Source organism: Cricetulus griseus, chromosome 3 (assembly GCF_003668045.3).
Source record: "Cricetulus griseus strain 17A/GY chromosome 3, alternate assembly CriGri-PICRH-1.0, whole genome shotgun sequence".
NCBI lineage: Eukaryota > Metazoa > Chordata > Mammalia > Rodentia > Cricetidae > Cricetulus > Cricetulus griseus.
Genome location: NC_048596.1, coordinates 170,925,715 through 170,935,537, shown reverse-complemented (window position 1 = coordinate 170,935,537; position 9,823 = coordinate 170,925,715). Strand labels below are relative to the sequence as shown.

The 9,823-nt window shown below is 47.4% G+C and overlaps 2 non-coding genes across 2 annotated transcripts; one reads left to right on the top strand and one right to left on the bottom strand.

The window, feature by feature from the left end:
* The first annotated feature begins 3,357 nt into the window (after positions 1-3,357).
* Trnal-cag lies at positions 3,358-3,440 on the top strand. Its single transcript has one exon. It is a non-coding gene; the product is annotated as a tRNA-Leu (tRNA).
* Positions 3,441-3,717: 277 nt separating this feature from the next.
* Trnal-cag lies at positions 3,718-3,800 on the bottom strand. Its single transcript has one exon. It is a non-coding gene; the product is annotated as a tRNA-Leu (tRNA).
* Between the last annotated feature and the right edge of the window lie 6,023 nt (positions 3,801-9,823).

The following is a 9,823-nucleotide window of genomic DNA, read 5'->3' as shown; positions in this document are numbered from 1 at the left end:
TGTCTCACTCCTCCTCCTCTCTGCCAGAGAACCATTGCATTCACTGTCTCCCATCTAGAATGTCACCGCCCTCCTCACCGATGATACTCACTGAAGCTTTAGAAGGCCTTCTCTATCCACTGTTTGTAAAAACCCCAACCATTCTTTTTTTTTTCTTTTTTTTTTTTTTTTTTTTTTTTGGTTTTTTTTGACAAGCCTTGGAGGTTGTCCTGGAACTAGCTCTTGTGGACCAGGCTGGTCTTGAACTCACAGAGATCCACCGGTCTCTACCTCCGGAGTGCTGGGATTAAAGGCGTGCGCCACCACTGCCCGGCCCTTAACCAACCTTAATTGCTACTTCTGTTTGTTTTTGGTTTGGTACAGGGTCTCACTGGATACCTTGGAAAGTTTGGAACTCACACAGAGACCAATTGGCCTCTGTCTCCTGAGTGGGATGGGATGAAAGACATGCACCACCAGGTGTGGTTCCCAATCACTTGTTTGTCTGTTAAATGTTATTCATTGTTATTTTTATTATTATTGTGGGGAGTGGCTATATGGCATGAGGTGTGTGATCCCTTTACATGGCATGCTTATAAATCTCTGCCCTGGGGAAGTGGAGACAGGAGGATCCAATGGGGGGAGAGGGGGATGGTCAGCCACCATCGCATAACTGGCAAATCTCACATCCTAGTGAAAGACCCTGTCTCAAAACACAAATGGCCAGGGCCTGAGGAGAAGCTCCTGAACTCATTCTCCGGCTGCCATGATTGTGCACACACATACACCCCACAATCATACACACATAAGAAACAGAAATGAGGGCTGGGCTGTGGTGGTGCACGCCTTTAATCCCAGCACTTAGGAGGCAGAGGCAGGCTGATCTCTGTGAGTTCAAGGCCAGCCTGGTCTACAAAGCTACACAGAGAAACCCTGTCTCCAAAAACCAAAACAAAACACAAAACCCAGAAATGATTAAACAAATATCTCCTTTGTGTGGCATAGCTCTGGTAGGATAATTACCCAGTATGTCAAGACCCTCAACCCCATCCCCAGCACAATAACTAACTGGCTTTCTATCTTATTGATCAGAGTGGGAGCCAGTGCAATGTTAAGAACTGGAAGACATGCTTGCTGACAATTGAGAAGGCTGGCACGAATGTATAAATGGATAGAAATCTGCTTGGTGCCTACAGGACAATAACCGGTTGTATTCCATATTGACAAAAAAGGCTTGAAAGACAGGAGTCCTTCATGTTCTCAGCCACTGACGCAGGGCCTTGTGGTGTACATGGCTTGTGATGATTAACCCGACACACCTGGGAAGAGGGAACCTCAGTTGAAGGATTACCTCTGTCACACAGCCATTATTATTATTATTATTGGTGTGTGTGTGTGTGTGTGTGTGTGTGTGTGTGTGTGTGTGTGTGTAAGGACCTACTAAAGGAGCTGGTTCTTTCCTTTCACCTTTAAAGGTGAAAGGAATTGAACATAAGTAAGATTGGCCTACCACTAATTTGACAGTGAAGGCCCAGCCTACTGAGGGCTGTACCGTTCCTAGGTAGGTGGGCCTGAACCGCATAAGAAAGGCAGCTGATCCAGAACTTGGGAGCCAGCCATCAAGCCCTTCCCCTGTGGTTTCTGCTTCAAGCTCCTGCCCTGTCTTCCCTCGATGATGGACTATTTAGATGAAATAAACCTTTTCCTCCCCAAGCTGTTTTTGGTCATGATTGTTTGTCATAGCTACAGACAACAGACAAGCAAATTAGAACTCCTGCTATCACAGCACTTGGGAGACAGAGTTCTGTCTGAGTCTCAAGGCCAGCCAGAGCTGCATAGAGAGGCCCTGTCAAAAAAAAAAAAGAAAAAAAAAATTGAAGGGTACAGTGAGATGCATCAGTGGGTAAAGGTGCTTGCAGTGTAAGCCTGACAGCCTGAGTTTGAGTTGTCTTGTGACCTCCACATGCACAAGCACACAGACATACAGACACACAGACACACACACAGACACACACACACACACACACACACACACACACACACACACACACTGAATAAATAAGTTTATTTAAAACTAACGGAAATGTTAGTTGCATGGGTACGCCCAAGGGGACACAGTATATCTTTTCTTCTGCTTCAGACTCTCAAACATCCTCTTCTGCCCTTGAGCTTGTCCATCTAATTAATGTCTTGCCTTCCTCCCATGAAGGAGTCTTGAGTTTTGCTCATGGCACCCGGAAGATTGTGGCACACACCAAGGGCTCAGTAGATGTTTAACTAGGTTTGGTTGTACAGTCGGGACGATGTGCTTTTCAGGAAAGGCCATTGCAAACCGATTGTGGCGGGACTTTGGGGACCGGGAAAAGGGCGTGGGAGTCTGGTCACATCTGGAATAATAACCAGGGTCTCTGTTGACTCAACCAGATTACATCCCAAGCCCTGAGGATCCTGAGGCAAGTGTGGGTGGTACTGTCTTCTTCCTCAGGCCTGTCTTTACACAATCTCAGACAAGCGCGAGGGCTCCAAGGGACCAGTAGAATCGTAGTGATCATAGTGTCTTCTGAGTTTGACCCCCGGACTCCTCAAAGAACTCATTTCAGATCCTCTTTCGGACCTTCAGCACAGAGAGAACCGGAGCCGGCCATCGTCACACAGCAAATCAGTGGCAGGCCTCCGAGGAGCCTAGAGCCCCAGAGGTCTGAGACCCCTTATACCTTTAGAAACCCCATGGGGAACGACACCCTCTGGGCTAGGATTTTCTGGTTCTCATGAGCAGGTCTGAGGTTTGGGGAGAAGGGCATGAGTCACGAAATGACAGGCGCGGGTGAGGGGGAAGGAAGGTCTGTCCTGCACACGTACTGCGTTCCAGACACTGTGTGGGCACTGGGGGCACCGCCAGAACCCGGATCACACCGTGTCGCCGCAAGGTTCACCCAAGCCGCAGTCTGAAACAAACCAGTAACCATGCAAATGAAAAGCTGCTGTTTTGATCACAGCTGGGCAACAGGGATGGGACGTCACCGGGTCTGGGTAGCAGAGGCTAAGCACTGTTAGCTGTCACTAGATTGTCACGTGAAAAGACACGCAAAAAAATAAAAAATAAAAATAAATAAATAAAAAATGCAAGGTTGCTGGTCATCCTCAGGAAACAAAGTCGAAAGGCACAGTTTTCTGCATTCGTCCGAAAGAACAGCCGCAGAACTAGTGCCTTTCGGGTTTTCCAGCAGGAGGCGAGCGCCCTCCTCTGGCCACTTAGTCGCACTGCACAGGGCACTTGCTCCGCCCCATACGGAAGACCAGGCATAGGCTGCTACTCGGTACGCATGCGCATACTGAGAAGCCTACAAAGAGGTTTGACTACGAAGTTTATTTGTGGTTGTCAGGATGGCCGAGCGGTCTAAGGCGCTGCGTTCAGGTCGCAGTCTCCCCTGGAGGCGTGGGTTCGAATCCCACTTCTGACAAGTCTGACATTTTTCTTGCACATTACTACTCATTGTAATTTACCTTACGTAGGTAACCACTGAAGAACACTCTCGTTTTGGTATTTTTAAGTGCCGTCTTACACCTTTCAAATCCACCTTCTTCCTAATACTTCTTTGAATTGAAACTGTAAAACGAATTGAAGAAAGGGGGCGGGAAAAACTCCCCTTCTGCTTCTGCCAGTGAAACCCCGTTTCGAAATTTGCTTCCGGATTTTCGGAGAGGAAAACATACACAAAAATAGTAAAATGAAAGTACTGTCAGAAGTGGGATTCGAACCCACGCCTCCAGGGGAGACTGCGACCTGAACGCAGCGCCTTAGACCGCTCGGCCATCCTGACACATGTCCAGCTTGTGTCTCATGTTTACTTTAGTTGTTGGCACTCTGTGATATCCGGCTGCTCTACATCCTTATTCCTGTTCTCATCCACATTTTGCCCTCACCCCCGCTGCCACCACAGGTGCCCCCGACCGCCACCCTCTGCACAAGCTTGCTTGGTACCTTCAGCCTGCGTCTCTCCCTCTCTGTGCGACTTGTACAGTCCCGTCCACCCAGGGTTAAAAATCACCGACAGTAGCAGGGCGCGGTGTAATTCTAGCACGCGGTGATCTAAAGCAGAACAATCGCCTTGAGTTCCAGACCAGCCTGGGCTATGGAGCTAGACTCAAAAAAGCAAAAAAACTAAATAAACAACACACCACACACACACACACACACACACACACACACACACACACACTCATGCGCGCACCCACACCACAAGCACACAAGCAGCTCAGAGCACTGGCTGCTGTTGCAGAGGATCTGGGTTTGAGTCCCAGGATTCATTCACATGCCAGCTGGAATTCTAGATCCTGGGTATCCACTGCCCTCGTCTGGCCGCCTCGGGCACCACATGTATGTGCACACAAACATTCTCAGGCAAAACAACCACATGCAGAAAATACTAATAATCCCATTTTTAAAGTAAATGAAAGGTCTTGAAATAAACACACCCAATCTCTATATTTCCACATATACACATCAGTGAAAACTTAAACACAGAAAAAGATCTGAGAAAATTCATCCAAGTCTTGGCAGACATTCATTAAAGGGCAGAGATGGGCCTGCAGAAGGAGCAGTAACTGGAATAAATCATGTGAATTAATTAATTAATTCTTAATTAATAATTAAACTGGAAAGAGCATGCCCCACAGCATCAGCACAAGAATGAGATAACTGTCAGTATGTGTGAACTGGAAACCAAGAAGCCCACAGGAAGCATCCTGTACATTTCTCAGAATTGTTCATTAAAATGATGTTAGTATCCTTCAGTGACCTGTTTTGTATATTGTTTTTTCTTCACAGCATCTCTCAACTCTAGTCTGTCTTCTTATTTTTGTTATGTGAGCGTGGTGTGTAGTACACACACATAGGGGCGCAGGGGGACCCACCATGGGGCATGTGGAAGCCCAGGGCAGGGCATTGGTTCCTCTACTATTACTCTACCTTGTTCCTTTAAGACAGCATCTCTCATGAACCAGTGTTGAAGTCACAGTTACCACCAGCCCTGCCCAGCTTTTTACCTGGATACCAGGGATTCGAACCCTGGTCCTTAGGCTTGTACAGCCGTGAGTGCTATTTACCCACTGAGTCATATTCCCAAGGGTTTTCCCAGCCCTTGTTGAGTTTTTTAAAGATCATCTCTCATTTTAAAGATTAATTTATTATGCATACAGTATTCTGCCTGCAGGCCAGAAGAGGGCACCAGCTCTCTTTACAGATGGTTGTGAGTCACCATGTGGTTGCTGGAAATTGAACTCAGGACCTTTGGAAGAGCAGTCAGTACTCTTAACCTCTGAGCCATCTCTCCAGACCAATCTCTCATTTTAATTAACCAATTAATTAGGGTTTTGTTGTGGTCATGCGTTTGTTTTCTGAGGCTCTCTCTGGGTAGCACTGGCTGAACTCACTATGTAGACCAGGTTGGCCTCAAGCTCATAGAAGTCTGCCTGCCTCTGCCTCTGCCTCCTGAGTGCTGGAATTAAAGGCATGGGTCACTCACTGTTCCTGGGCCTGTTGACATTTCTGAGATAAGGTCTTTCTATGTAGGCCAGGCTGGCCTGGAACTTGGGTTGATCCCCCTGTCACTGTAGTTTGGACTACAGGCCTTACATGACAAGGTCCATCTGCTCTGTGAAGAATCCCAGTGTCTCCCCGATGCGGACAGGCCCAGAGTTTTGCCAGAATACAGCCCTGTGCAAAACTGAACAGGGAGCAAGTGACTGGCCACAGGTGCTCTGGGTGCGCAGAGACCATTCCTGGAAAGAGGGTCGAGCTCTCTCCACCCCCAGCTGTCTCTCTGTCCCTGAGCTCTCATTACATCCGTGTTACTCTGGGTGGGCGGCTGGCTCCAGCCTAGCTCAGATCCCCTCCCACTTTTTCTGATGGGGGTGGCTGCAGTTGAGCCAGGGCTCCAAGATGCCATTTGAAAGGAATGAAAGTGGGATTAACCAAAACGACAGAATGCAAACCAAAGGCAAAACAAAAACACACTACTGTTTTAGAATCTGCCTCAAAAACAATCCCCTTATTGTTCTCTGTGTCATAATAAAGTTAAGGGCTCACTCCAGCTTTGTGCTGAACTTGGACTGGTCTCTGGGTTACAGTTTTGCAGTACTGAAATTCACTTTTCATTTGCAGAGTAGCTGTGTTTCGATGGTGTGTGTGTGTGTGTGTGTGTGTGTGTGTGTGTGTTTGTGTGTGTGTGTGTGTGTGTCCATGCCCAAGGGTCCCAGGTGCACAGGGGAGAAGAGTTTGCGTGGGTAAAAGGTTAAGTCACCATCAGCCAGACATTCTCTCAAAGTTCCAAGATCTAAAAACCCTCCCGTCTTGTCTTTCGGAGAAAGGGTCTCACTAAGCATGTGAGAATGACCTCGAACTCCTGGTCCCATTCGGAGACCACAGGCTTGCAACACTGTGGCAGTTTAGAACACTACAGACATCATTTTGGAGGGCTAAATAATGGCCATCCAATGATATTCCAAATATCCAAATTTCTCAAAATTTGTGGACTTACCTTATTAAAAAAGGACTAGTTGGGCAGTGGTGATGCACACCTTCAATCTCGGCACTCCAGAGGCAGATGCAGGTAGTTCTTTGAGTCTGGTCTACAGAGCTGGTTCCAGACAGCCAGGGCTACACAGAGAAACCTTGTCTCAAAAAAGAAAAAGAAAGTAAAAATTAAAAACAATAGAAAAAGGATAGACCCAGGCATAATGACACACACCCATAATCCCATTGTAAGAATTCAGGCATTATGCTGGCCTGTCATCTGGCAGAATGCATTCAGGCAGTACCCTGGTCAGCCCAGGATTCCATGACTACTAGTCTGCACCAGGTGCAAAGGACCCTTTAAAAAGACAGACCCCGCCCACTTATGCTCTTTTTCAGCTCTCTTTTTCCCTCTTCTATTCTGTCCTCTCTCTGTCTTAGTGTCTCTTTATCTCTTTTCTCTTTCCTCTCCCCACCCCTCTACCCCTTTCTAATAAAACTTCTCAATAAGCTCTGTCTGCCTGGAATGTTTGTCCCCGGACTCAGTCACCCTCGCTGCCTTGGAATCCGCCAAGGTTCCCTATGTGCATTATCATAACACCCATCACTTGGACCATAGAAGTAGGGATATCATCCTTTCTCCTGGCTGGCAGCCTGGAGGCCGCACGATGCCTGGAGTTACTTGTAAAAGATGTTAACCGGCAGGAGTTCCTCAGAGTTCTGGCAGACTTCCTCAAAAAAGTCCGGGAAGCTGAAAGTCCCCGAATGGGTGGACACAGTCAAGCTGGCCAAACAGAAAAGAGCTTGCCTCCTGTGATGAGAACTGGTTCTACACACAAGCTGCTTCCACAGCACCGCGCCTGTACCTCCGCTGTGGTGCCGGGGTTGGACGGCAGAGAAACGGTGTCAGACCCAGGCACTTGAGCAGAGGCTCCAAGAGTGTGTCCCACTGCGTCCTCCAAGCCCTGGAGGGGCTGAAAATGGTGGAAAAGAATCAAGATGGGGGCCACAAGCTAACACCTCAGGGACAGAGAGAGCTGGACAGGATTGCCGGACAGGTATGCAGCTGCCAACAACAAGCATTAGAACAAAGGATGCTGGGTTAATAAATAGCCTCGTTCATAAAAAAAAAAAAAAAAAAAAGGAGGAGGAGGAGGAGGAGAAGAAGAAGAAGGAGGAGGAGGAGGGATATCAGGAGTTCAAGGTCGTTCTCAACTATGAAGTGAGTTCAAAGCTAGCCTAGACTTTAGAGTTAGACCCTGTCTGAAAAGGAAGGGAAGGAAGGGAGGGAGGGGAGGGAGGAAGGAAGGAAGGAAGGAAGGAAGGAAGGAAGGAAGGAAGGAAGGAACGAAGGAACGAAGGAAGCAAGGAACGAAGGAAGCAAGGAACGAAGGAAGCAAGGAACGAAGGAAGCAAGGAACGAAGGAAGCAAGGAACGAAGGAACGAAGGAAGGAATCTTCAGGTGTGGTAGCTCCCAGAACTAGAGAGATAGAAGAGAATCCAATCTGCTGCAGATTTGAGGCCAACCTGGGCAACCTTGCAAGATGCTCCTGTCTCAAAAAAGCCAACCAGGGTAGATTCAGCTGGCTGGGCAGGTGTCCCCTTCCTCCCTCAGGGCTCCATGGAAGCCCCTGCTGCACACCCAGGGGAAGAGAACAACCCTTCCCTGAAGGATTGCCCTTCCCTTGTGGATCTCTGAGCTGCTGCATTCTGCTGCTATAACCTCTAAACCACAGATTCTCAACCTGTGGTCATGACCCTTTCAGGGGTTGTACATCAGATATCCTGTGTAGCAGATGCTTACATTATAATTCAAAACAGTAGCAAAATTACAGCTATGAAGTAGCAACAAAATAATAATGTTATGGTTGGGGGTCACCACAACATGGGGCACTGAATTAAGGGGGTCACAGCATTCAGGAGGTTGACAAACCACTATTCCAAACAAACTTTCAAGAAATAAAAGAGTCACTGGTGTAGTGTGTTGGTCATAGTAACGGCTTGGTGTTAGAGTGTTTAGCGTGTTCAAGGCCTTGGGTCCAACTCTCAACACAGTATAAACTGGTGTTTGTATTCCCAGCACTTGGGAGGTACAAACAGGCCAGAAATCCATCCTTGGCCACATATCAAGTTGGGGCTAGCCTGGGCTATATGAGACTTTGTCTCAAAAGAAAAGGAAAAGGATCCTTGCAGATTGTTAAGTGACTGATGACGGAATAATTAGTTAAGTTTCCTGATTTGAGGAGATTGAATTTATTATTATCTGATGGGTCATGACTACATTCTTACACACACACACACACACACACACACACACACACACACACACACACGGGGGTGGGGGGAGAGGTCCTGTGTGTAGAAAGAAGAGTTGATACCCAGAAAAGCAGGGCTAAGCAGGATACCTGAATCCCACTTATGGCTCATCTGTAATCCTAGCATGTGGGGATCTGAGGTAAGAGGAAGGTCAAAAGTATGATGAAGTTAGTCTGGGCTACAGAGCAATCACCCTGTCTCAAAACAAAAAATGAAAGAGTAGAAACCCCAGAGGCTGCCTGGCTAGGACACCATGACTATGACTCTAGGACACTGCTTTTGTGTAGCTAGCCTCCATTACTAAGATAGAAGAGATTTTTTTTTTATTTTACTTTAAGACATTGATCTTGTGATACTTTGTAATGGCAGCCATAGGACAGTACAGTCCCCTGCACAGCCTCTGTGCCTTGGGTCCTATCTACCATGTCAGTCTCACCCTCATGTGCTCTGCTCCAGCCCCATTTCTTCAGCTGCCTAGCTTGGTTCTGCCACGGGGCCTTTGCACAGATTTAGTTCTTCATCTAAATCCTTCCAAAGTTTCCTCCTACTCACAGATTCAGGCCTCTGCTCAAGTGTCATTACTTTGGACAGCTCTTCCTTGACCAACATGTTAGTTAGTTTTATGTGAACTTGACACAAACTGTAGTTATCTGACATGAGTGAACCTGGATTGAGAAAATGACTGAATAGGACTGGGCTATAGGGAAGCCTGTAAGGCATTTTCTTAGTGATTGATGGGGGAGGGCCCAGCCCATGGTGGGTGGTACCATTCCTGGGCTAGTGGTCCCTGATTCTATAAGAAGGCAGGCTGACCTAGCCAGTAAGCAGGACCCACAGCCTCTGCATCAGCTCCTGCCTGCAGGTTCCTGCCTTGTTTGAGTTCCTGTCCTGACTTCCTTCAATGATGAACAGTGATGTAGAAATATAAGCCAAAGAAACCCTTTCTGAGTTGTTTTGGTCATAGTGTTCATCACAGCAATAGAAACCCTAAGATAGTCATGTTTCAAATTCTC